This window comes from Ambystoma mexicanum, chromosome 6p (assembly GCF_040938575.1).
Source record: "Ambystoma mexicanum isolate Mex_15411 chromosome 6p, UKY_AmexF1_1, whole genome shotgun sequence".
Classification (NCBI taxonomy): domain Eukaryota; kingdom Metazoa; phylum Chordata; class Amphibia; order Caudata; family Ambystomatidae; genus Ambystoma; species Ambystoma mexicanum.
In genome coordinates, this window is record NC_090935.1 from 10,082,941 (window position 1) to 10,107,292 (window position 24,352).

Below are 24,352 nucleotides of genomic sequence, written 5' to 3' on the forward strand. Positions count from 1 at the left end.
CCGCGGAATGAATGGTGCCGGTATGGGACCGGCACTGTTCATTCCGGGCTGCCCTATTACGAGGTCTGCAGCGGATCCAATAGCTAATAGCACCATGGCTACCTCCAACCTCGTAATGACCCCCGTAGTCTTTAGGGAGCAAATGGCAATCTTTTGTTTGCCATATTTGGTCATAGCTGGCAAGCTACGCCCCTGAAGAGCAGGGTCGTCATGGCGATCTCCTCTGAAACCTCCTATAGAAATCACAAAGACGTGTAACTTTTGCTTTTCATATGTCCTCGTCCTGGAAAATGCATTGTCAGCAGGCCCAGCCTAGACTAGATTCTTTCCCAACCTGTAATTATCCTGGGGTTGTTAGCATCTGCTGAGAGTTTTCACAGTGGTTTCCTTTCCTTGGGGGATGTTTCAGCCTGTCATCTGGAATAACTTGTTTTTTTTAGCTTGCAAATTCAGCCCAGGTGGTTTAAAATCTTTATTTTCTTATTTTGGGTACTGAATTAAACAAACCTGTTTAATAAAATAGCTCATGTGTGTACTTTCACCAGCAACAAAACCCCTTCACATTGCTAAATAAGGCAAGCTTTCATTCAACAGTTTACGTTTTAAAATGGGCAATTTTCTCCTTTGCAAAGCCCATTTTACATGTGTGATGAAAAGCTAATATTTCCTTTTAAATTCGGTTTTGCATCTGTCTTTCCAATATGGTTTTACACAACAGTCTGTACAAGGCAGATGTGTCCATGAAATTGACATGTGCACAGACAGCTATGATTTCTTTTCAAACTGTGATTTTGACGCTTTTTAGCAAAATTAAGCGCTTTTCCGTGTTGCTGAAGTAAATCTTTTGTTGGTTTTCAGGTTTTGGCTGGCACAGCCTGTCATTCAGGAATAAGGCTTGGTTTTACTGAGGGACAGTGGGGATATGCATGGGCATGGCATGGCCTTATTGATCACAGCGATTTAAGGAAGAACAGATGGAAATAGCCTCAGAGCAGCATTTGAAAAGGTGAAAAAGCCTCCTTTTTAATGGGGATTTTGGGCTTTGCAGCAAAGCAATGCTGTTTTTTGATTTTATTCCATTGGTATATGTAGGAACATACTGGCAAGCTTCTTCAGTGTGTCACCTTGTTCCATCCTGCCCCATGTGTGCTTGGCAAAATGGTGCAGCCATCTTTTTGTTGCTGCAAAACAACAGTTTTGAGGCCATAGTGCTCACAGGAGCCAGGCCAGCTATTTTGCTGTTTCTGCACAAATGCAGCTTGGTGATGCGGGGAAGCACAGCTGGGTGGGTCAATATATCCCACAGCTGCTGACTCCGGGTCACGTGTTGGCTATGGCCAGGTGGGTCCGAAGTGGCAAGCACTAATGTTTCTGCAGTGGTGTGCTCTTGTGTTGCCTTGGATGGCTAGTAATGAGGAGCAGGTTTGTTTGTCAGGCTGGGTAGCAGGTGTGATTTATTGAGCGTGTGAGGTGTTCAGGTGCTGGGAGGGTTCATGTATAGTTGCTTAGGTGATCAGCAGTTAGGGGAAGCGTGACGGCATTGTGCTGGTTTGGCGGACAAACTTGGACAGGTCAGTAAGGCAGCCTGTGCCAGTGTGGTGGGCTGACGTGTTAATGCCGGATGGGCGGTGTAGCAGCAGGTAGTCGACAGGCAGCAGATTAGTAAGTCATGGATCAGGATCGAATAGCCGAGTTATATATATGAAAAAACTTTGTTAAAGGGACGTTATGGTAAAGTTGCGCTACTAAAAACCTATGAAATTCAGTGAAAAAACTTTGTCAAAGGAACGTTATGGTTCCAAGTAAAACCGAAAAACCCTTGAAATTCGCCAGTTATGGTAAGCTAAGCAACCATAACTCGCGCCACCACCGTGCACTGCTAAGACTAACACCCAGGACATCAAAGATGACATCACAAATGTCATTGATGACATCACTGATGACATCACATGTGTATGTACTTTTCATGAAATATGTGTACAAGGGATTCTTAGTATAATGTTGCGAAACAAGTGTCAAGGATCATTGCAATAAATATCATACCCTAATTAGTGCATTGAACGATGCATTGATATAAATAGCATTCTATTATGGGGTTCTATCTAGTATACTAAGCTACTGATACAGAAACATAACATGGTGTGCAGTGTACAAGATGAAGGTATAATATTCGTAATGTTAATATGTTGAATAATGAAATGATAATTGTTTTCTTAATAGATTTTTGTGTACTGTGAAATATGTAATACGTAGCTAATAAAACATTACTATAGACAAAATACAAAGACACAAGAACACATACCAATATGGGTATATACAGGGAAAGTGAAGTTAGCAAAAAAGCACAAGTAGTAGCAGAAACAATTCGTAACTTAACTGATTATTTTCATGCAAATAAATGATTGCTCTGTTTCAAGGCTGCTATTCACCCTATGTATATGTATCACTTGATGTGATTGGACCCACAGGGAAAGTACAGCCATAAAAAAAAAAAACAACAGAACTATCAGAAAGTGCTCATAAGTCTATTGATTATCTTTATGCACAAAAAGGATTGCTGTCTTTCAAGCTTGTGTCTTCCCGTTTGTGTATGTTTCATATGATGTGACTGGACTCTAACAGAATTACTGTAAGAACCTACTTGAAGGATACATCTACAAATAAAATGTTTAGTTTCTGACTGTTACTGAAGAAAACCATGTGGCCTAGATATGTCAGCAAAAGAAAAAAGAGTGAGCCAGACGTGATGTCATCAGTGATGTCATCAATGACATTTGTGATGTCATCTTTGATGTCCTGGGTGTTAGTCTTAGCAGTGCACGGTGGTGGCGCGAGTTATGGTTACTTAGCTTACCATAACTGGTGAATTTCAAGGGTTTTTTGGTTTTACTTGGAACCATAACGTTCCTTTGACAAAGTTTTTTTCACTGAATTTCATAGGTTTTTAGTAGCGCAACTTTACCATAACGTCCTTGTAACATTTTTTTTTAACTAAATTTTAAAGGTTTTTATTAGTACAACGTGACCATAACATCCTTTTCAATAGATGAAGACCACTAACATCTTATGTCCTCAAAGTGGGAATGCCGGGTGGTAAAAAAAACAAAAAGATTTTCCTTCCTACGCCGGGACACCTGTGGCGTCTCGGTGTAGGAAGGAACATCTTTTACCAAGATGGCCACCATGGAAAGGGAAGGCGGGGTGTATAAAGAACACAACGGCGCATGAGCGGGGTTGGGGGGGCACAGGGGAGACACATGGGCATGAGCGGGGGGTGAGAGGGAACAGGGTACAAACGGGGCATGAGCAGGGGTGGGGGGGAAAAGGAAGGAAACACAGGGCATGAGCGGTGGTGGGGGGAACACGAGAGAGACACGGGGCATGAGCAGCGGGTGGGGAGGAACATGAGGGAGACACAGGGTATGAGCAGGGGGTGGGGAGGAACACGAGGGAGACATGGGGCATGAGCGGGGGGGTACAGGGCACATACGGGACATGAGCGGGGGTGGGGGGCAACAGGAGACAGACACGGGGCAGGAGCGGGGGGTGGGGAGAACAGGAGACAGACACGGGGCATGAGCGAGGGGGTGGGGGGCAACAGGAGACAGACACGGGGCATGAGCGGAGGTGTGGGGGGCAACAGGAGAGAGACACGGGCATGAGCGCGGAGTGGGGGGTACAGGAGACAGACACGGGGCATGAGCAGGGGGGCAACAGGAGACAGACACGGGGCATGAGCGGGCGGTGGGGGGTACAGGAGACAGACAGGGGGCATGAGCGGAGGGTGGGGGGCAACAGGAGAGAGACACGGGGCATGAGCGGGGGGTGGGGGGAACAGGAGACAGACACAGGGCATGAGCGGGGGGTGGGGGGGAACAACAGAGACAGACACGGGGCATGAGCGGGGGGTGGAGGGCAACAGGAGACAGACACGGGGCATGAGCGGGGGGTGGAGGGCAACAGGAGAGAGACACGGGCATGAGCGCGGAGTGGGGGGAACAGGAGACAGACACAGGGCATGAGCGGGGGGTGGGGGGGAACAACAGAGACAGACACGGGGCATGAGCGGGGGGTGGAGGGCAACAGGAGACAGACACGGGGCATGAGCGGGGGGTGGAGGGCAACAGGAGAGAGACACGGGCATGAGCGCGGAGTGGGGGCGTACAGGAGACAGACACGGGGCATGGGTGGGAGCAAGAGGAGACAGACCTGGGGCATGAGCGGGGTAGTGGGGGGGCAACAGTAGAGAGACATGGGGCATGAGCGGGGGGTGGGGGGTACAGGAGACAGACACCGGGCATGAGCGGGCGGTGGGGGGTACAGCAGACAGACATGGGGCATGAGCGGGGGGTGGGGGGGCAACAGGAGAGAGACACGGGGCATGAGCAGGGGGTGGGGGGGACAGGAGACACACAGGGCATGAGCGGGGGGTGGAGGGCAACAGGAGACAGACACGGGGCATGAGCGGGGGCGGGGGGCAATAGGAGACAGACACGGGGCATGAGCGGGGGGTGGGGGGCAACAGGAGAGACACGGGACATGAGCGGGGGTGGGGGGAACAGGAGACAGACACGGGGCATGAGAGGGGGTGGGGGGCAACAGGAGACAGACACGGGGCATGAGCGGGGGGTGGGGGGCAACAGGAGAGAGACACGGGACATGAGCGGGTGGGGGGAACCGGAGACAGACACGGGGCATGAGCGGGGGGGCAACAGGAGACAGACACGGGGCATGAGCGGGCAGTGGGGGGTACAGGAGACAGACATGGGGCATGAGGGGGGGGTGGGGGGCAACAGGAGACAGACACTGGGCATGAGCGGGGGGTGGAGGGCAACAGGAGACAGACACGGGGCATGAGTGGGGGGTGGGGGGAACAGGACACAGACATGGGGCATGAGCGGGGTGTGGAGACACGGGGCATGAGCGGGGGGAACAGAAGACAGACATGGGGCATGAGCAGGGGGTGGGGGAAGGGGAGAGAGAGACACACAGGGCATGAGCGGGGGTGGGGGAGGGAGAGAGATACACGGGGCATGAGCGGGGGTGGGGGGAACAGGAGACAGACACGGGGCATGAGCGGGTGGGGGGAACAGGAGACGGACACGGGGCATGAGCGGGAGGGATGGGGGCAACAGGGGATAGACACGGGGCATGAGCGGGGGGTGGGGGGCAACAGGAGACAGACACGGGGCATGAGCGTGTGGGGGGAACAGGAGACGGACACGGGGCATGAGCGGGTGGGGGGAACAGGAGACAGACACGGGGCATGAGCGGGAGGGATGGGGGCAACAGGAGATAGACATGGGGCATGAGCGGGGTGTGGAGAGAACAGGAGACAGACACGGGGCATGAGCGGGGGGAACAGAAGACAGACATGGGGCATGAGCGGGGGGTGGGGGAAGGGGCGAGAGACACAATGCATGAGCGGGGGTGGAATGAGGGAGAGAGATACACAGGGCATGAGCGGGGGGTGGGGGGAGGGAGAGAGACACACGGGGCATGAGCGGGAGTGGGGGGAGGGAGAGAGACACACGGGGCATGAGCGGGGGGTGGGGGTAAGGGGAGAGAGACGCACGGGGCATGATCGGGGGTGGGCGGGATGGGGAGAGACACTAGGGGCATGAGCGGGGGTGGGCGGGAGGGTGAAAGACACTAGGGGCATGAGCGGGGGTGGGCGGGAGGGTGAAAGACAGGGCAAGAGCGGGGGTGGGCGGGAGGGGGAAGACACGGGGCAAGAGCGGGGGTGGGCGGGAGGGGGAAAGGGACACGGGGCAAGAGCGGGGGTGGGCGGGAGGGGGGAAAGAGACACGGGGCAAGAGCGGGGGTGGGCGGGAAGGGGAAAGAGACACGGGGCAAGAGCGGGGATGGGCGGGAGGGGGAAAGAGACACGGGCAAGAGCAGGGGTGGCCGGGAGGGGGAAAGAGACATGGGGCAAGAGCGGGGGTGGCCGGGAGGGGGAAAGACACACGGGGCAAGAGCGGGGGTGGGCGGGAGGTTGAAAGAGACACGGGGCAAGAGCGGGGATGGCCGGGAGGGGGAAAGAGACATGGGGCAAGAGCGGGGGTGGCCGGGAGGGGGAAAGAGACACGGGGCAAGAGCGGGGGTGGGCGGGAGTGAGAAAGACACACGGGGCAAGAGCGGGGGTTGGGGGGGAAGGGGAGAGACACGCGGGGGGTGGGCGGGAGGGGGAGAGACACACGGGGCATGAGCGGGGGGTGGGTGGGAGGGGGAGAGACACACGGGGCATGGGTGGGGGGAGGGAGAGAGACATGTGGGGCATGAGCGGGGGGCGGGAGGGAGAGAGACACACGGGACATGAGTGGGGGGTGGGCGGCGGGTGGGGAGAGACACACGGACATGAGCGGGGGTGGGCGAGAGGGGGGAGAGACACACGGGGCAAGAGCGGGGTGGGCGGAAGGGGGAAGAGACACAGGGCAAGAGCGGGGGTGGGCGGGAGGGGGAAAGAGACACAGGGCAAGAGCGGGGGTGGGCGGGAGGGGGAAAGAGACATAGGGCAAGAGCGGGGGTGGGCGGGAGGGGGTAAGAGACACTGGGCAAGAGCGGGGGTGGGCGGGAGGGGGAAGAGACACTGGGCAAGAGCGGGGGTGGGCGGGAGGGGGAAAGAGACACTGGGCAAGAGCGGGGGTGGGCGGGAGGGGGAAAGAGACACTGGGCAAGAGCGGGGGTGGGCGGGAGGGGGAAAGAGACACTGGGCAAGAGCGGGGGTGGGCGGGAGGGGGAAAGAGACACTGGGCAAGAGCGGGGGTGGGCGGGAGGGGGAAAGAGACACCGGGCAAGAGCGGGGGTGGGCGGGAGGGGGAAAGAGACACAGGGCAAGAGCGGGGGTGGACGGGAGGGGGAAAGACACGGGGCAAGAGCTGGGGTGGGCGGGAGGGGGAAAGAGACACGGGGCAAGAGCGGGGGTGGGTGGGAGGGGGAAAGAGACACGGGGCAAGAGCGGGGGTGGGCGGGAGGGGGAAAGAGACACGGGGCAAGAGCGGGGGTGGGCGGGAGGGGGAAAGAGACACGGGCCAAGAGCGGGGGTTGCCGGGAGGGGGATAGAGACATGGGGCAAGAGCGGGGGTGGGCGGGAGGGGGAAAGACACAGACAAGGGGCAAGAGCGGGGGTGGGCGGGAGGGGGAAAGACACAGACAAGGGGCAAGAGCGGGGGTGGGCGGGAGGGGGAAAGACACGGGGCAAGAGGGGGGGTGGCCGGGAGGGGGAAAGAGACACGGGGCAAGAGCGGGGGTGGCCGGGAGGGAGACAGACACACGGGGCAAGAGCGGGGGGTGGAGGGGAAGGGGAGAGACACGCGGGGGGTGGGCGGGAGGGGGAGAGACACACGGGGCATGAGCGGGGGGTGGGCGGGAGGGGGAGAGACATGTGGGGCATGGGTGGGGGAGGGAGAGAGACATGTGGGGCATGAGCGGAGGGTGGGCGGCGGGTGGGGAGAGACACACGGACATGAGCGGGGGTGGGGAGAGACACACGGACATGAGCGGGAGGTGGGCGGCAGGTGGTGAGAGACATACGGACATGAGCGGGGGGTGGGCGGCGGGTGGGGAGTGACACACGGACATGAGCGGGCGGCGGGTGGGGAGAAACACACAGACATGAGCAGCGGGTGGGAGAGACACACGGGGGTTGGAGAGACACACGGGGCAAGAGTGGGGGGTGGGCAGTTGGGAGAGACGAGCGGGGCACGAGCGGTGCATACGCGGGGGGTGGGCTTTAGGGAGAAAGACACACGGACATGAGCGGGGGGTGGGCGGGAGGGAGGTAGAAAGACACACGGACATGAGCTGGCGGTGGGCGGGAGGGAGAAAGACACACGTACATGAGCGGGGGTGGGAGGAACAGGAGACAGACACGGGCATGAGCGGGGGTGGGGGACTTACTGTGCAGGCGGGATACAAAGCCTCTCATGCGAGGAACAAAGATGGCGGGCGTCTCTGAAGCCAGACGCACTGCACGCTTTCACGCATCCAATGAGAGAGCACGTCAGATGTACGTGGACATCGCGCAAGCTGCTTGCCCAATCACCGTCCTGTCCGCGTAGCGAACAGGGAAGTGTGTCCGCGAAGCGAACACAGATATCACTAATTTTTTTCACTTACATTTTTGTCATTTTTTTAAAAACTACTGGACGGATGTACACCAAATAAAGCAAAGCACGCTTTCGGGACCAAGCCACCGCTCCTGCCGCTAATTTGGTGTAAATCCATCCAGCGGTTTGGGCTGTAGGCGTGAGCAAAGTTTTTTCCCATTATGTCTATGGGAAAAAAAAAAGTTTTGGGACCCCCCCCTATAACTTTCCCCCCCCTGGACGAATCCTCACCAAACTTTGCAAAAAAATTCAGTGTGACCCAAATACTTTTTTTGCAAAGTTTGGTGAGGATCCGTCCAGGGAGAGCGAAGTTAGAAGCCGCCCAAAAAGTGCTCTTCCTATGGAAACAGCAACTTAACCATAACTACATGGCCACTACCATGGCCATGTAATATATTCAGTGAAAAAACTTAAAAAAGTTAAAGGGACGTTATGGTGATGTCATCTTTGATGTCCTGGGTGTTAGTGTTAGCAGTGCACGGTGGCGCGAGTTATGGTTGCTTATCTTACCATAACTGCCGAATTTCAGGGGTTTTTTGGTTTTACTTTGAACCATAACGTCCCTTTAACTAAGTTTTTTCACTGAATTTCATAGGTTTTTAGTAGCACAACTGAACCATAATATCCCTGACTTCATATACATGTAACATAGAACATACTAACCCCCTCGTAGTGATTTTCATGCCCGCGGGCTACCGCCATGTCCGCGGACATATCGAAAATCTGAGTGTGGTGAATGTAAATTTAAATAGTGTGCCCCATTTCCCCTTTGAAGTTGGCTCTGAAAAGAGCCGTTTTTTTGGGGTTTTTTTACAGATGCATGACAGACACCTGTTATTTTATATTTTTTTTCTTGGTTTTTTTTTCTTACTTTACTCCTAAAATCTTCACATAACCTTCTCCAAAGCAACCCTTACATTCCAAAATAGAAAGGCATTTTCTGTAAAAGATAAAGAGATGCCATCTTCTTTAAAATTAACAGCATTACTGGCATCAATATTCTCATTATTCCAGAAGAACATACCAGCTCTAAGCATGAAGGCACACATGCCTCGGTTGATGACACACCTAGCAATGTTTTGCTGAGGACAAAAAACTGAACTATTGTCCCATATTGCCCTAGGTAGTAATCCAGAAAAAATTACTTTCGCATTTGGAAGGATCTTCATTACGGCTTGAACCAAGCGTTCCAAATCAGCCAACAAAGTAGGGGCACTGACGTTGCCCAAATGGAAAGCACCATAGTGGCCATATCCTCACAAACTTGTACAATTCCCTGTACATTGCAATCAGGCACAGTGCTCCACACCACCTCCACTCCTTTCACATCAAAGTTCTTTGCAACATGCCTGCATTCAGCGTACTGCTGTAAACCATGCACAAACATATCTCCGAGCACCAACACCCTGACTTTCTCGACTTCTGCCATCTTCACCACACAGTCTCTTTCAACACAAATCCACAACCTCGACATCTGATTGGCTGATCCGTACAGATTTCTTTCCATGTTGGATTTCCTGGAAAAACCCGGATGTAGCACGCCCTATCCACGGACAGCCGCGGTGTCCGCGGACGGCGTCCACTTTACTCTCTGTGCCATTCCCTCATTGCATACAGCTAAGCAATCACACAATACGAATAACGTCCTCAGAACACCCCCATTTTGTGAATTTTCGAACATTTCAGGACAATTATCATTTCATTATTCAACATATTAACATTACAAATATTATACTTTCATCTTGTACTCTGCACACAATGCTATGTTTCTCCATTAGTAGCTCAGTATACTAGATAGAATCCCATAATACAATGCTATTTATATCAATGCATCGTTCAAAGCACTAATAACGGTATGATATTTATTGCAATATCCTTGACACTTTTTTCGCAACATTATAATAAAAATCCCTAGTACACAAATTCCATGAAAAGTACATACACATGTGATGTCATCAGTGATTTCATTAATGACATTTGCGATGTCATCTTTGATGTCCTGGGTGTTAGTCTTAGCAGTGCACGGTGGTGGCGCGAGTTATTTTTCATAGCTTACCATAACTTGCGATTTTCAGGGGTCTTTCGGCTGTACTTGGAACCATAACGTCCCTTAAACAAACTTTTTTTAATATCACGCAAACAACATACAAACATGGCGTGCAAAAACCAACTTCTCACAGATGGCTTTACACAGAATGTTGCAAAGTAAGAATTTATGCTCGTTCACAGTGAAGGTCAGCTGCTTCCATTTTTTTTCTCTGGCCCCGGAGAGGCTCACAAAGCGGACTATAAGGTTGTATTGTGTTTTGACCTTGACAGAAAGAGATTGTGATGAAAGACTTCTCTTGAAGGAGTGTTGCTAAAACGTAAAAGAAGATAAGGATGAAATTTCTGAAACGAAACCACTTTTATATATTATCACTATGCGAACGATCGTTCGCACACGCAGAGTCGTATTTTGGGACTGCACTACTCGTAGACAATGGAAATTGCAATTGTACTGTAAGTAACCCTTTAGATTATTTTATACCAAATATAATTACAATAGCGTAGCATTAAAGACCGCTCAAGTTGAACTTGTTTGTTCAAAGTGGCATAATGTTTTCTACCACGCACTATCACTGCCGAATTGATCCCCTGTCGTTTAGAGGGCTCTGAAAAAGGCAGACGACACAGGGTGGGTTAATAGAAATTATTTAACCGGTCTATAGGCGGTCAAGCACTCTACTCGCTGTGCCACTTCACTGTAGCCTGTCAAGTGGCACAGCGAGTACAACGCTCGCTTTGACATCCGTGCACAGCTTGCTAACGCAAGTTCGAATCCCGGCAAGGCCAAACTCAGCCTTTCATCCTTCCGTGGTCGATAAATGAGCACCACACACCGTGGTTAATAATAAGCACCGCTTAGATACCTCACGGTTCTTAGCGCTATATGAATGGGAAAATATTATTATTTATTATTAACATACACCGTTGCATTATCTTCGATAGCAAATATTTTCACGCCCTAATAAATAAAATGATGATTTTTAATGAAGATCGGCTGGTGAGACTAATTTATGTTTTTTAAAACAGGTTTGTGGCCCCATTTTGCCTACATCACGATTTACAGACTCCAGCGGATGGGGTCTTCAACTCCCAGTTGCAGGTCCAAATATGCAACTTCATGACTCTCACCGTTTTATGGGAAAATCACCAAGGACCAATATGCCCTTACGCAGTACTAGCCGCTACAAACAACATACCAACCAATAGGGTGGTCTAATGGCTCGTTGTTGGACAACCTTCCGATCAGAGTGACCATTTACTGCTTTTATCATAAACCAACAGCCTATCTACCGCAAAGGAACAACGCGTGGCTCAAAATAAACGTTTGCTGATCGACAGCAGAGACAATAGCAAATCGCTGAATATTCACTAAACATTTCATGTGAAATAAATGTACTTTACCAAATGTACAATCCTGCTGTTTACTTTTAAACCACAGTTTCATATTCTGAATTGTGGCGCACTGAGTTGTAAGCTGATCTAACACCCTCTGTACCGCAAAGGAACATCGCGTGCCTCGACATGAACTTTTGCCGATCGACAACAAAGACAAATGCAAATTGCTGAATATTCACTAAACATTTGATGTCAAATAAATGTACTTTACAAAATTTACAATCTTGCTGTTTGCTTTTAAATCACTGTTTCATATTCCGAATTGTGGCGCGCTGTGTTGTGACATAATTTGTGTTGTCTTCCGGGTTCTGTGTAAAGTCACTTAGGACTGGAGACGACTGGGCGCATTTGATGACGCACCCTGTAACGTCACGGAGAGAAGCGGGGAATATGAATGCTTTGATAATATCAGGCTTAGGGGCGGGAGATATGATTTAGTGTCGCAAAAGCAAGTCAGCCAGGTCAATAGCGCCAGTCATAGGATTATCACATAATGTCGGCGCACACCAGCCGGATTTATCGTTTCTTTAGTGGACAAAAAGTCGGTTGACGCCCATAGGAAATTGTACTATTAGCGGACAAAACGAGTGGTCTTAAAACACTTTCACCCTGACAACGAACAATACAAACAACGTTCTCAGAACACCCCCATTTTGTGTAATTGCAACCATTTCGGGACACTGCGAGTGTTCTTGGAACACATTCAACTAGACAGATTACAATACGGACAGCGTCCTGAGGACACCCCGAGTTTGTGTATTTACGAACAATTAAGTACACTGCGAGTGTTGATAGCTCATTTTTACCTTCCTTGCGAACAAAAATGACACATACTCCGTCCTCTAAACACCCCACCATTTAGTTTATTTACAAAATGTCAGAATAGCCGTGTTCTCTGCGGACAAATCGAACACAACAAAAACGTCTAGCACATAAAAAAACAAAACATTGAACCTATCTCATACTCCCCCACCCTCCCCAAACACTCTTACACACCAACACACGGCACTAAATACAATTTTTTATCCACGTTTCACCGCGCTGTACGCGGTCGACGGCAAATACAAGATGGCGGGCGCCACAGAAAATCTGATGCGCATCACGCACCACGCCGCCCAATCAGCGAACACGTCGCATGTCCGCAGACATGACGCAAGCCGCTGGGCCAATCGGGGTGCTGTCCGCAGAGCGAACAGTGAAGTCCGTCTGCGAAGCGAACACAGATATCACTAATTTTTTTGCCTTACATTTTGGTCATTTTTTAAAAAACTACTGGACGGATTTACACCAAATTTGCAAAAGCACGCTTTCGGGACCAGGCCGCCGCTCCTGCCGCAAATTTGGTGTAAATCCGTCCAGCGGTTCGGGCTGTAGCCGTGCCCAAAGTTTTTTTCCCATTCAGTCTATGGGAAAAAACAAGTTTTGGGACCCCCCTATAACTTTTCCCCCCCTGGACGAATCCTCACCAAACTTTGCATAACAATTCAGAGTGGGCCATATACTTTTTTGCAAAGTTTGGTGAGGATTCGTCTAGGGGGAGCGAAGTTATAAGCCACCCAAAAAGTGCTCTTCCTATGGAAACACCAACTTAACCATAACTACATGGACGCTACCGCGTCCATATATAATATATATATATATATATATAGGGCATGTTTAGTGGGCAAAAATGTTATGGCCGGGTAGGCAGTGTGGAGTCAATTAAGCAGCGAGTAGCAAAGCAAGGTGGCATGGGGACATAAACAAATAAGGCTGGCTGGGCAGAACAAGTAGCGGCAGAGGAACGGCAAGTCAATTAAGCGGCAAGTAGCAAATCAACGGTGGCATGGAAACATATGCAGATCTGCGAGCTATGGGCAGGTCTAGCGGGCAAACATGCATTGTACAGGTTCAATCGAAACATTGTAGGTGAGGCTGAAATACCATGGATACATACATTAGCAAATAGGCGATCGATCGGTTGGAGAGAGAAGTGGTGAGGGACGTCTGTGAGGGTCTGAGGCCGGAAGTGGGCACTCGTTTTACGAGCAGTATGAGCTCAGTTATTGAGCTTGCGATCGTTTTTCCACCGTATGGCTTGCGTGTGCGAGGTGCTGGAGTGTTGCTGGAGGGCCTCAGTGCGGGCGGGCTTTAGGCTCATGGGCGTGAGGAGATCTGACATTACAGTGTGGAACATAGTGGGAAAAGAGTTTGGGCGCTCTCCGCTCAGAGTTGCTCGGTCAAGCTCAGTCAAGAGCCTTGGTTATGTGCCTTCATTGCGGGCCTGCGTTCCTGCCTCTTGGCGTGGGTGATTGTCCTTTGAGAAAGGCTATGGCCAATGGGATCAGGGCCTGCTGGCATCCGGCAACACTGTGATCGAGCCAGAGTAGAGAATTGCAGATGCTCGGCTGGATAGATTAATAAATATGAATGCTGCAGCTGGTGGCAGGGCAGCTCGTCATGATCTGGAATTGTAGGTCGCAGTAGCACAGCATCACACGCTGATCGATGGAATAAGCCCCCGGGCTTACCTGTGGGGCTGAGGTGGGGCCAGCTGGCCTGTGGGCACTGCTCCTGCAGTGGTGGAGGAGCGCCTGCTCCTGGAAGAAGGAAGTTAGTATGCAGGTAAATCCATCTCAGAAGGGGTAATCTGCTGATCCATGGCAAAAGCTTAGTATGTACTTGTGCCCTTCTGCATCAGTATCCTGATATGCAGCGCCTGCTCTACCAGCGGCACAGTTTTACCTTTAGAAGAACGGGTCTCCCAGCACTTCTTTAAATCATCTCTTCAAATCTTCAAGAAGATTTTGTTGGACCCTGTTGGTAAATAAGTCTTATTTTATTTTATTTTTTATTTTAATGTTGTTTGGTTCAAAACAATCTTTAACATATAGGCATACAACATATTACACAATATAACAATTCATAAAAGATGAGATAAAAATTGTAAACGTCAATCACCAATTTCATAAAACAATTAATCACATCTTAAAAACAATCACTTCAATATAGTCCACATTATACTAAGTTAGCTACTAATATTAACCACAAGCAAAAAAAGGATAAAAGGATATTATACATTCAACTTTCTTGGTCACACATTGATAAGTGTACAGTTCTTAATTTAGTATAAGGTCCAGTAATGGCACAATACGAAGGTCATACCTGATTGCATCAGTGGTACACAGTTAGGGAGCCGTAACACTCTCCACCAAATCAAGGCCTCCAGAATGGGTAAATAGTCCGAAAGTACTAATGGATACATATCAGCCCCATGAAGGAGTTTCATAGAAGCTTAGAACTGATGCTGTGTTTGTCCACCACCCCGGTCACCTGTGATGCTGTGTGTGCCCCCACCCCTCCCTGGTCACCACCCCCCCGGTCGCCAGTGATGCTGTGTGTGCCCCTCCAGGTCGCCTGTGATGCTGTGTGTGCCACACACCAGCCCCCCGGTCGCCTGTGAAGCTGTGTGTGGCCCCCACCCTCTCTGGTCGCCTGTGATGCTGTGTGTGCCCCTTCTCCGTCCGGTCGCCTGTGATGCTGTGTCCCACAGTCCCCCTGGTCACCTGTCATTCTGTGTGTGCCCTCCACAACCCCCCCCTGGTCGCCTGTGATGCAGTGTGTGCCCCCCACCCCCTTGGTTGCCTGTGATGCTGTGTGTGCCCCCCCACCACCCCCGGTCATCTGTGATGCTGTGTGTGCCCCCCACACACCCCAGTCGCCTGTGATGCTGTGTGCTCCCCTGGTTGCCTGTGATGCTGTGTGTGTCACCCACCCCCTCGGTTGCCTGTGATGTTGTGTGTGCCCCCCAAACACTCCTGGTCGCCTGTGATATTGTGTGTGCCCCCAACCCCACCTTGTTGTCTGTGATTCTGTGTGACCCCACCTCCCCCCAGTCACCTGTTATGTTGTGTGTGCCCCCCTGGTCACCTGTGATCCTGTATGTGCTCCCCCTGGTCATCTGTGGTGCTCTGTTATGCTGTGTGTGCCCCCCACAGCCCCTGGTCGCATGTGATGCTGTGTGCCCCCCAACCCAGTTTCCTGTGATGCTCTGTGTAACCCCACCCCCCTTTATTGCTACTTGACATTTGCATCTGTGTGCTGCTGCCGCCCTGCAACATGGGGTAGGCACCATGTATTTGCCCATTGCTGGGCTTTCGCATCTGTGCACTGCTGCCACCCTGCAACATGGGATAAGCACTATGTATTTGCCCATTGCTGGACTTTCGCATCTGTGTACTGCTGCCGCCCTGCAACATGGGGTAGGCACTGTGTATTTGCCTATTCCTGGACTTTCTGCATCAGTGTGCTGTTGCCATCCTGTAACTGGGGGTAGGCACCTTGTACTTTCCTGCTGATTTGACGTTTGCATCTGTGTGCTGCTGCTGCTCTGCAACATGGAATAGGCGCCATGTATTTGCCTATGGCTGGACTTTCCCATCTGTGTGCTGCTGCCGCCCTGCAACATGGGGTAGGCACCATGTATATGATATGATAGTTTATCTATATAGCATCTATACACAATGTGTTTCAAAGCGCTTCAAGGCAAGGGAGGGAACAAGGGAAAAACAGGGAAAGGCAGTGGTGCTGTGCCAGCTACTGCAGCCAAGGAGATGATCTCTGGGGTGAATCTCTAGGCATGGCAATGAGCACTGAAGGCATTGGTGCTGTGCCAGCTACTACAGCCAAGGATATGATCTCTGGGGTGAATCTCTAGGCATGGCTATGTGAGCACTGAATGTAGTAGTGCTGTGCCAGCTACTACAGCCAAGGAGACGATCTGTGGGGTGAATCTGTAGGCATGGCTATGTGAGCACTGAATGTAGTAGTGCTGTGCCAGCTGCTACAGCCAAGGAGACGATCTCTGGGGTGAATCTCTAGGCATGGCTATGAGCACTGAAGGCAGTGGTGCTGTGCCAGCTGCTGCAGCCAAGGAGATGGTCTCTGGGGTGAATCTCTAGGCATGGCTATGTGAGCACGGAAGGTAGTGATGCTGTGCCAGCTACTGCAGCCAAGGAGATGATCTCTGGGGTGAATCTCTAGGCATGGCTATGTGAGCACTGAAGGTAGTGGTGCTGTGCCAGCTACTGCAGCCAAGGAGATTATCTCTGGGGTGAATCTCTAGGCATGGCTATGTGAGCACTGAAGGTAGTGGTGCTGTGCCAGCTACTGCAGCCAAGGAGATTATCTCTGGGGTGAATCTCTAGGCATGGCTATGTGAGCAGTGAAGGTAGTGCTGCTGTGCCAGCTACTGCAGCCAAGGAGTTGATCTCTGGGCTGAATCTCTAGGCATGGCTATGTGAGCACTGAAGGCAGTGGTGCTGTGCCAGCTACTGCAGCCAAGGAGATGATCTCTGGGGTGAATCTCTAGGCATGGCTATGCGAGCACAGAAGGCAGTGCTGCTGTGCCAGCTACTGCAGCCAAGGAGTTGATCTCTGGGCTGAATCTCTAGGCATGGATATGCAAGCAGTGAAGGTAGTGCTGCTGTGCCAGCTACTGCAGCCAAGGATATGATCTCTGGGGTGAATCTGTAGGCATGGCTATGTGAGCACTGAAGGCAGTGGTGCTGTGCCAGCTACTGCAGCCAAGGAGATGATCTCTGGGGTGAATCTCTAGGCATGGCTATGTGAGCAGTGAAGGCAGTGGTGCTGTGCCAGCTACTGCAGCCAAGGAGATGATCTCTGGGGTGAATCTCTAGGCATGGCTATGTGAGCAGTGAAGATAGTGGTGCTGTGCCAGCTACTGCAGCCAAGGAGTTGATCCCTGGGCTGAATCTCTAGGCATGGCTATGAGCACTGAAGGTAGTGGTGTTGTGCCAGCTACTGCAGCCAAGGAGATGATCTCTGGGGTGAATCTCTAGGCATGGCTATGTGAGCACTGAAGGCAGTGGTGCTGTGCCAGCTACTGCAGCTAAGGAGATGATCTCTGGGGTGAATCTCTAGGCATGGCTATGTGAGCACAGAAGGCAGTGGTGCTGTGCCAGCTACTGTAGCCAAGAAGGTGATCTCTGGGGTGAATCTCTAGGCATGGCTATGTGAGCACAGAAGGCAGTGGTGCTGTGCCAGCTACTGCAGCCAAGGAGATGACCTCTGGGGTAAATCCCTAGGCATGGCTATGTGAGCAGTGAAGGTAGTGCTGCTGTGCCAGCTACTGCAGCCAAGGAGTTGATCTCTGGGCTGAATCTCTAGGCATGGCTATGTGAGCACTGAAGGTAGTGGTGCTGTGCCAGCTACTGCAGCCAAGGAGATGATCTCTGGGGTGAATCTCTAGGCATGGCTATGAGAGCACTGCAGGTAGTGGTGCTGTGCCAGCTACTGCAGCCAAGGAGATGATCTCTGGGGTGAATCTCTAGGCATGGCTATGAGCACTGAAGGTAGTAGTGCTGTGCCAGCTACTGCAGCCAAGGAGATGATCTCTTGGTTGAATCTCTAGGCATGGCTATGTGAGCACCAAAGGCATTGGTGCTGTGCCAGCTGCTGCAGCCAAGGATATGATCTCTGGGGTGAATCTGTAGGCATGGCTATGTGAGCACTGAAGGCAGTGGTGCTGTGCCAGCTACTGCAGCCAAGGAGATGGTCTCTGGGGTGAATCTCTAGGCATGGCTATGTGAGCAGTGAAGGTAGTGCTGCTGTGCCAGCTACTGCAGCCAAGGAGTTGATCTCTGGGCTGAATCTCTAGGCATGGCTATGTGAGCAGTGAAGGCAGTGGTGCTGTGCCAGCTACTGCAGCCAAGGAGATCATCTCTGGGGTGAATCTCTAGGCATGGCTATGTGAGTAGTGAAGGCATTGGTGCTGTGCCAGCTACTGCAGCCAAGGAGATGATCTCTGGGGCGAATCTCTAGTCATGGCAATGAGCACTGAAGGTAGTGGTGCTGTGCCAGCTACTGCAGCCAAGGAGATGATCTCTGGGGCGAATCTCTAGGCATGGCTATGCTATGTGAGCACTGAAGGCAGTGGTGCTGTGCCAGCTACTACAGCCAAGGAGACGATCTCTGGGGTGAATCTCTAGGCATGGCTATGTGAGCACTGAAGGCAGTGGCTCTGTGCCAGCTACTGCAGCCAATGAGATTATCTCTGGGGTGAATCTCTAGGCATGGCTATGTGAGCACAGAAGGCAGTGGTGCTGTGCCAGCTACTGCAGCCAAGGATATGATGTCTGGGGTGAATCTCTAGGCATGGCTATGTGAGCACTGAAGGCAGTGGTGCTGTGCCAGCTACTGCAGCCAAGGAGATGATCTCTGGGGTGAATCTCTAGGCATGGCTATGTGAGCACAGAAGGCAATGGTGCTGTGCCAGCTACTGCAGCCAAGGAGATGATCTCTGGGGTGAATCTCTAGGCATGGCTATGAGCACTGAAGGTAGTGGTGCTGTGCCAGCTACTGCAGCCAAGGAGATGGTCTCTGGGGTGAATCTCTAGGCATGGCTATGTGAGCACTGAAGGTTGTGGTGCTGTGCCAGCTACTGCAGCCAAGGAGATGATCTCTGGGGTGACTCTCTCGGCATGGCTATGCGAGCACTGAAGGCAGTGGTGCTGTGCCAGCTACTGCAGCCAAGGAGATGATCTCTGGGGTGAATATCCAGGCATGACTATGAGCACTGAATGTAGTGGTGCTGTTGCAGCTACTGCAGCCAAGGAGATGATCTCTGGGGTGAATCCCTAGGCATGGCTATGCGAGCACAGAAGGCAGTGCTGCTGTGCCAGCTACTGCAGCCAAGGAGTTGATCTCTGGGCTGAATCTCTAGGCATGGATATGTGAGCAGTGAAGGTAGTGCTGCTGTGCCAGCTACTGCAGCCAAGGATATGATCTCTGGGGTGAATCTGTAGGCATGGCTATGTGAGCACTGAAGGCAGTGGTGCTGTGCCAGCTACTGCAGCCAAGGAGATGATCTCTGGGGTGAATCTCTAGGCATGGCTATGTGAGCAGTGAAGGCAGTGGTGCTGTGCCAGCTACTGCAGCCAAGGAGATGATCTCTGGGGTGAATCTCGAGGCATGGCTATGAGCACTGTAGGTAGTGGTGCTGTGCCAGCTACTGCAGCCAAGGAGTTGATCCCTGGGCTGAATCTCTAGGCATGGCTATGAGCACTGAAGGTAGTGGTGTTGTGCCAGCTACTGCAGCCAAGGAGATGATCTCTGGGGTGAATCTCTAGGCATGGCTATGTGAGCACTGAAGGCAGTGATGCTGTGCCGCTACTGCAGCCAAGGAGATGATCTCTGGGGTGAATCTCGAGGCATGGCTATGAGCACTGTAGGTAGTGGTGCTGTGCCAGCTACTGCAGCCAAGGAGTTGATCCCTGGGCTGAATCTCTAGGCATGGCTATGAGCACTGAAGGTAGTGGTGTTGTGCCAGCTACTGCAGCCAAGGAGGTGATCTCTGGGGTGAATCTCTAGGCATGGCTATGTGAGCACTGAAGGCAGTGATGCTGTGCCGCTACTGCAGCCAAGGAGATGATCTCTGGGGTGAATCTCTAGGCATGGCTATGTGAGCACAGAAGGCAGTGGTGCTGTGCCAGCTACTGTAGCCAAGAAGGTGATCTCTGGGGTGAATCTCTAGGCATGGCTATGTGAGCACAGAAGGCAGTGGTGCTGTGCCAGCTACTGTAGCCAAGGAGATGATCTCTGGGGTGAATCTCTAGGCATGGCTATGTGAGCACAGAAGGCAGTGGTGCTGTGCCAGCTACTGTAGCCAAGAAGGTGATCTCTGGGGTGAATCTCTAGGCATGGCTATGTGAGCACAGAAGGCAGTGGTGCTGTGCCAGCTACTGCAGCCAAGGAGATGATCTCTGGGGTGAATCTCTAGGCATGGCTATGTGAGCAGTGAAGGCAGTGGTGCTGTGCCAGCTACTGCAGCCAAGGAGATGATCTCTGGGGTGAATATCTAGGCATGACTATGTGAGCAGTGAAGGTAGTGCTGCTGTCCCAGCTACTGCAGCCAAGGAGTTGATCTCTGGGCTGAATCTCTAGGCATGGCTATGTGAGCACTGAATGTAGTGGTGCTGTTGCAGCTACTGCAGCCAAGGAGATTATCTCTGGGGTGAATCTCTAGGCATGGCTATGTGAGCAGTGAAGGTAGTGCTGCTGTGCCAGCTACTGCAGCCAAGGAGTTGATCTCTGGGCTGAATCTCTAGGCATGGCTATGTGAGCAGTGAAGGCAGTGGTGCTGTGCCAGCTACTGCAGCCAAGGAGATCATCTCTGGGGTAAATCCCTTGGCATGGCTATGAGCACTGAAGGTAGTGGTGCTGTGCCAGCTACTACAGCCAAGGAGACGATCTCTGGGGTGAATCTCTAGGCATGGCTATGTGAGTAGTGAAGGCATTGGTGCTGTGCCAGCTACTGCAGCCAAGGAGATGATCTCTGGGGCGAATCTCTAGGCATGGCAATGAGCACTGAAGGTAGTGGTGCTGTGCCAGCTACTACAGCCAAGGAGACAATCTCTGGGGTGAATCTCTAGGCATGGCTATGAGCACTGAAGGTAGTGGTGCTGTGCCAGCTACTGCAGCCAAGGAGATGATCTCTGGGGTGAATCTCTAGGCATGGCTATGAGCACTGAAGGTAGTGGTGCTGTGCCAGCTACTGCAGCCAAGGAGATGGTCTCTGGGGTGACTCTCTAGGCATGGCTATGTGAGCACTGAAGGTTGTGGTGCTGTGCCAGCTACTGCAGCCAAGGAGATGGTCTCTGGGGTGACTCTCTAGGCATGGCTATGTGAGCACTGAAGGTTGTGGTGCTGTGCCAGCTACTGCAGCCAAGTAGATGATCTCTGGGGTGAATCTCTAGGCATGGCTATGTGAGCACTGACGGCAGTGGTGCTGTGCCAGCTACTGCAGCCAAGGAGATGATCTCTGGGGTGAATCTCTAGGCATGGCTATGAGCACTGAAGGTAGTGGTGCTGTGCCAGCTACTGCAGCCAAGGAGATGATCTCTGGGGTGAATCTCTAGGCATGGCTATGCGAGCACAGAAGGCAGTGGTGCAGTGCCAGCTACTGCAGCCAAGGAGATGATCTCTGGAGTGAATCTCTAGGCATGACTATGTGAGCAGTGAAGGTAGTGGTGCTGTGCCAGCTACTGCAGCCATTGAGATGATCTCTGGGGTGAATCTCTAGGCATGGCTATGTGAGCACTGAAGGCAGTGGTGCTGTGCCAGCTACTACAGCCAAGGAGACGATCTCTGGGGTGAATCTGTAGGCATGGCTATGAGCACTGAAGGCAGTGGTGCTGTGCCAGCTACTGCAGCCAAGGAGATGATCTCTGGGGTGAATCTCTAGGCATGGCTATGTGAGCACCGAAGGCATTGGTGCTGTGCCAGCTGCTGCAGCCAAGGATATGATCTCTGAGGTGAATCTGTAGGCATGGCTATGTGAGCACTGAAGGCAGTGGTGCTGTGCCAGCTACTACAGCCAAGGAGACGATCTCTGGGGTGAATCTCTAGGCATGGCTATCTGAGCACAGAAGGTAGTGGTGCTGTGCCAGCTACTGCAGCCAAGGAGATGGTCTCTGGGGTGAATCTCTAGGCATGGCTATGTGAGCACAGAAGGCAGTGGTGCTGTGCCAGCTACTGCAGCCAAGGAGATGATCTCTGGGGTGAATCTCTAGGCATGGCAATGAGCACTGAAGGTAGTGGTGCTGTGCCAGCTACTGCAGCCAAGGAGATGGTCTCTGGGGTGAATCTCTAGGCATGGCTTTGAGCACTGAAGGCAGTGATGCTGTGCCAGCTACTGCAGCCAAGGAGATGGTCTCTGGGGTGAATCTCTAGGCATGGCTATGAGCACTGAAGGTAGTGGTGCTGTGCCAGCTACTGCAGCCAAGGAGATGATCTCTGGGGTGAATCTCTAGGCATGGCTATGTGAGCACTGAAGGCAGTGGTCCTGTGCCAGCTACTGCAGCCAAGGAGATGATCTCTGGGGTGAATCTCTAGGCATGGCTATGTGAGCACAGAAGGCAGTGGTCCTGTGCCAGCTACTGCAGCCAAGGAGATGATCTCTGGGGCGAATCTCTAGGCATGGCTATGAGTACGGAAGGAAGTGGTGCTGTGCCAGCTACTGCAGCCAAGCAGATGATCTCTGGGGTGAATCTGTAGGCATGGCTATGTGAGCACTGAAGGTAGTGGTGCTGTGCCAGCTACTGCAGCCAAGGAGATGATCTCTGGGGTGAATCTCTAGGCATGACAATGAGCACTGAAGCTAGTGGTGCTGTGCCAGCTACTGCAGCCAAGGAGATGGTCTCTGGGGTGAATCTCTAGGCATGGCTATGTGAGCACTGAAGGCAGTGGTGCTGTGCCAGCTACTGCAGCCAAGGAGATGATCTCGGGAGTGAATATCTAGACATGGCTATGAGCACAGAAGGTAGTGGTGCTGTGCCAGCTACTGCAGCCAAGGATATGATCTCTGGGGTGAATCTCTAGGCATGGCTATGTGAGCACTGAAGGCAGTGGTGATGTGCCAGCTATTGCAGCCAACAGATGATCTCTGGGGTGAATCTCTAGTCATGGCTATGTGAGCACTGAAGGTAGTGGTGCTGTGCCAGCTACTGCAGCCAATGAGATTATCTCTGGGGTGAATCTCTAGGCATGGCTATGTGAGCACAGAAGGCAGTGGTGCTGTGCCAGCTACTGCAGCCAAGGAGATGATCTCTGGGGTGAATCTCTAGGCATGGCTATGTGAGCACCGAAGGCATTGGTGCTGTGCCAGCTGCTGCAGCCAAGGATATGATCTCTGAGGTGAATCTGTAGGCATGGCTATGTGAGCACTGAAGGCAGTGGTGCTGTGCCAGCTACTGCAGCCAAGGAGATTATCTCTGGGGTGAATCTCTAGGCATGGCTATGTGAGTACTGAAGGTAGTGGTGCTGTGCTAGCTACTGCAGCCAAGGAGATGATCTCTGGGGTGAATATCAAGGCATGGATATGTGAGTACTGAAGGTAGTGGTGCTGTGCTAGCTACTGCAGCCAAGGAGATGATCTCTGGGGTGAATCTCTAGGCATGGCTATCTGAGCACAGAAGGTAGTGGTGCTGTGCCAGCTACTGCAGCCAAGGAGATGATCTCTGGGGTGAATATCAAGGCATGGAAATGTGAGTACTGAAGGTAGTGGTGCTGTACCAGCTACTGCAGCCAAGGAGAGTATCTCTGGGGTGAATCTCTAGGCATGGCTATGAGCACTGAAGGTAGTAGTGCTGTGCCAGCTACTGCAGCCAAGGAGATGATCTCTGGGGTGAATCTCTAGGCATGGCTATCTGAGCACTGAAGGTAGTGGTGCTGTGCCAGCTACTGCAGCCAAGGAGATGATCTCTGGGGTGAATCTCTAGGCATGGCTATGCGAGCACAGAAGGCAGTGGCTCTGTGCCAGCTACTGCAGCCAAGGAGATGATCTCTGGGGTGAATCTCTCGGCATGGCTATGTGAGCACAGAAGGCAGTGGTGCTGTGCCAATTACTGTAGCCAAGAAGGTGATCTCTGGGATGAATCTCTAGGCATGGCTTTGTGAGCACGGAAGGTAGTGGTGCTGTGCCAGCAACTGCAGCCAAAGAGATGATCTCTGGGGTGACTCTCTAGGCATGGCTATGAGCACTGAAGGTAGTAGTGCTGTGCCAGCTACTGCAGCCAAGGAGATTATCTCTGGGGTGAATCTCTAGGCATGGCTATGTGAGCCCAGAAGGCAGTGGTGCTGTGCCAGCTACTGCAGCCAAGGAGATGATCTCTGGGGTGAATCTCTAGGCATGGATATGAGAGCAGGGAAGGTAGTGATGATGTGCCAGCTACTGCAGCCAAGGAGATGATCTCTGGGGTGAATCACTAGGCATGGCTATGCGAGCACTGAAGGTAGTGGTG

At 52.1% G+C, this 24,352-nt stretch overlaps 1 protein-coding gene across 3 annotated transcripts in view; it reads left to right on the forward strand.

The window, feature by feature from the left end:
- The window catches only part of LOC138511133 (NACHT, LRR and PYD domains-containing protein 3-like), a 239,193-nt gene that overhangs the window by 125,196 nt on the left and 89,645 nt on the right, over nt 1-24,352 (forward strand). The window contains exon 2 of one of the 3 annotated variants that reach the window (XR_011280575.1): nt 11,184-11,774. The exons of the other annotated variants lie outside the window; for them this stretch is intronic. The gene's annotated coding sequence lies outside the window, so the exon portion shown is untranslated. Of the gene's footprint in view, nt 1-11,183; nt 11,775-24,352 lie in introns of those variants that run through there. 3 annotated transcript variants of the gene reach the window in all.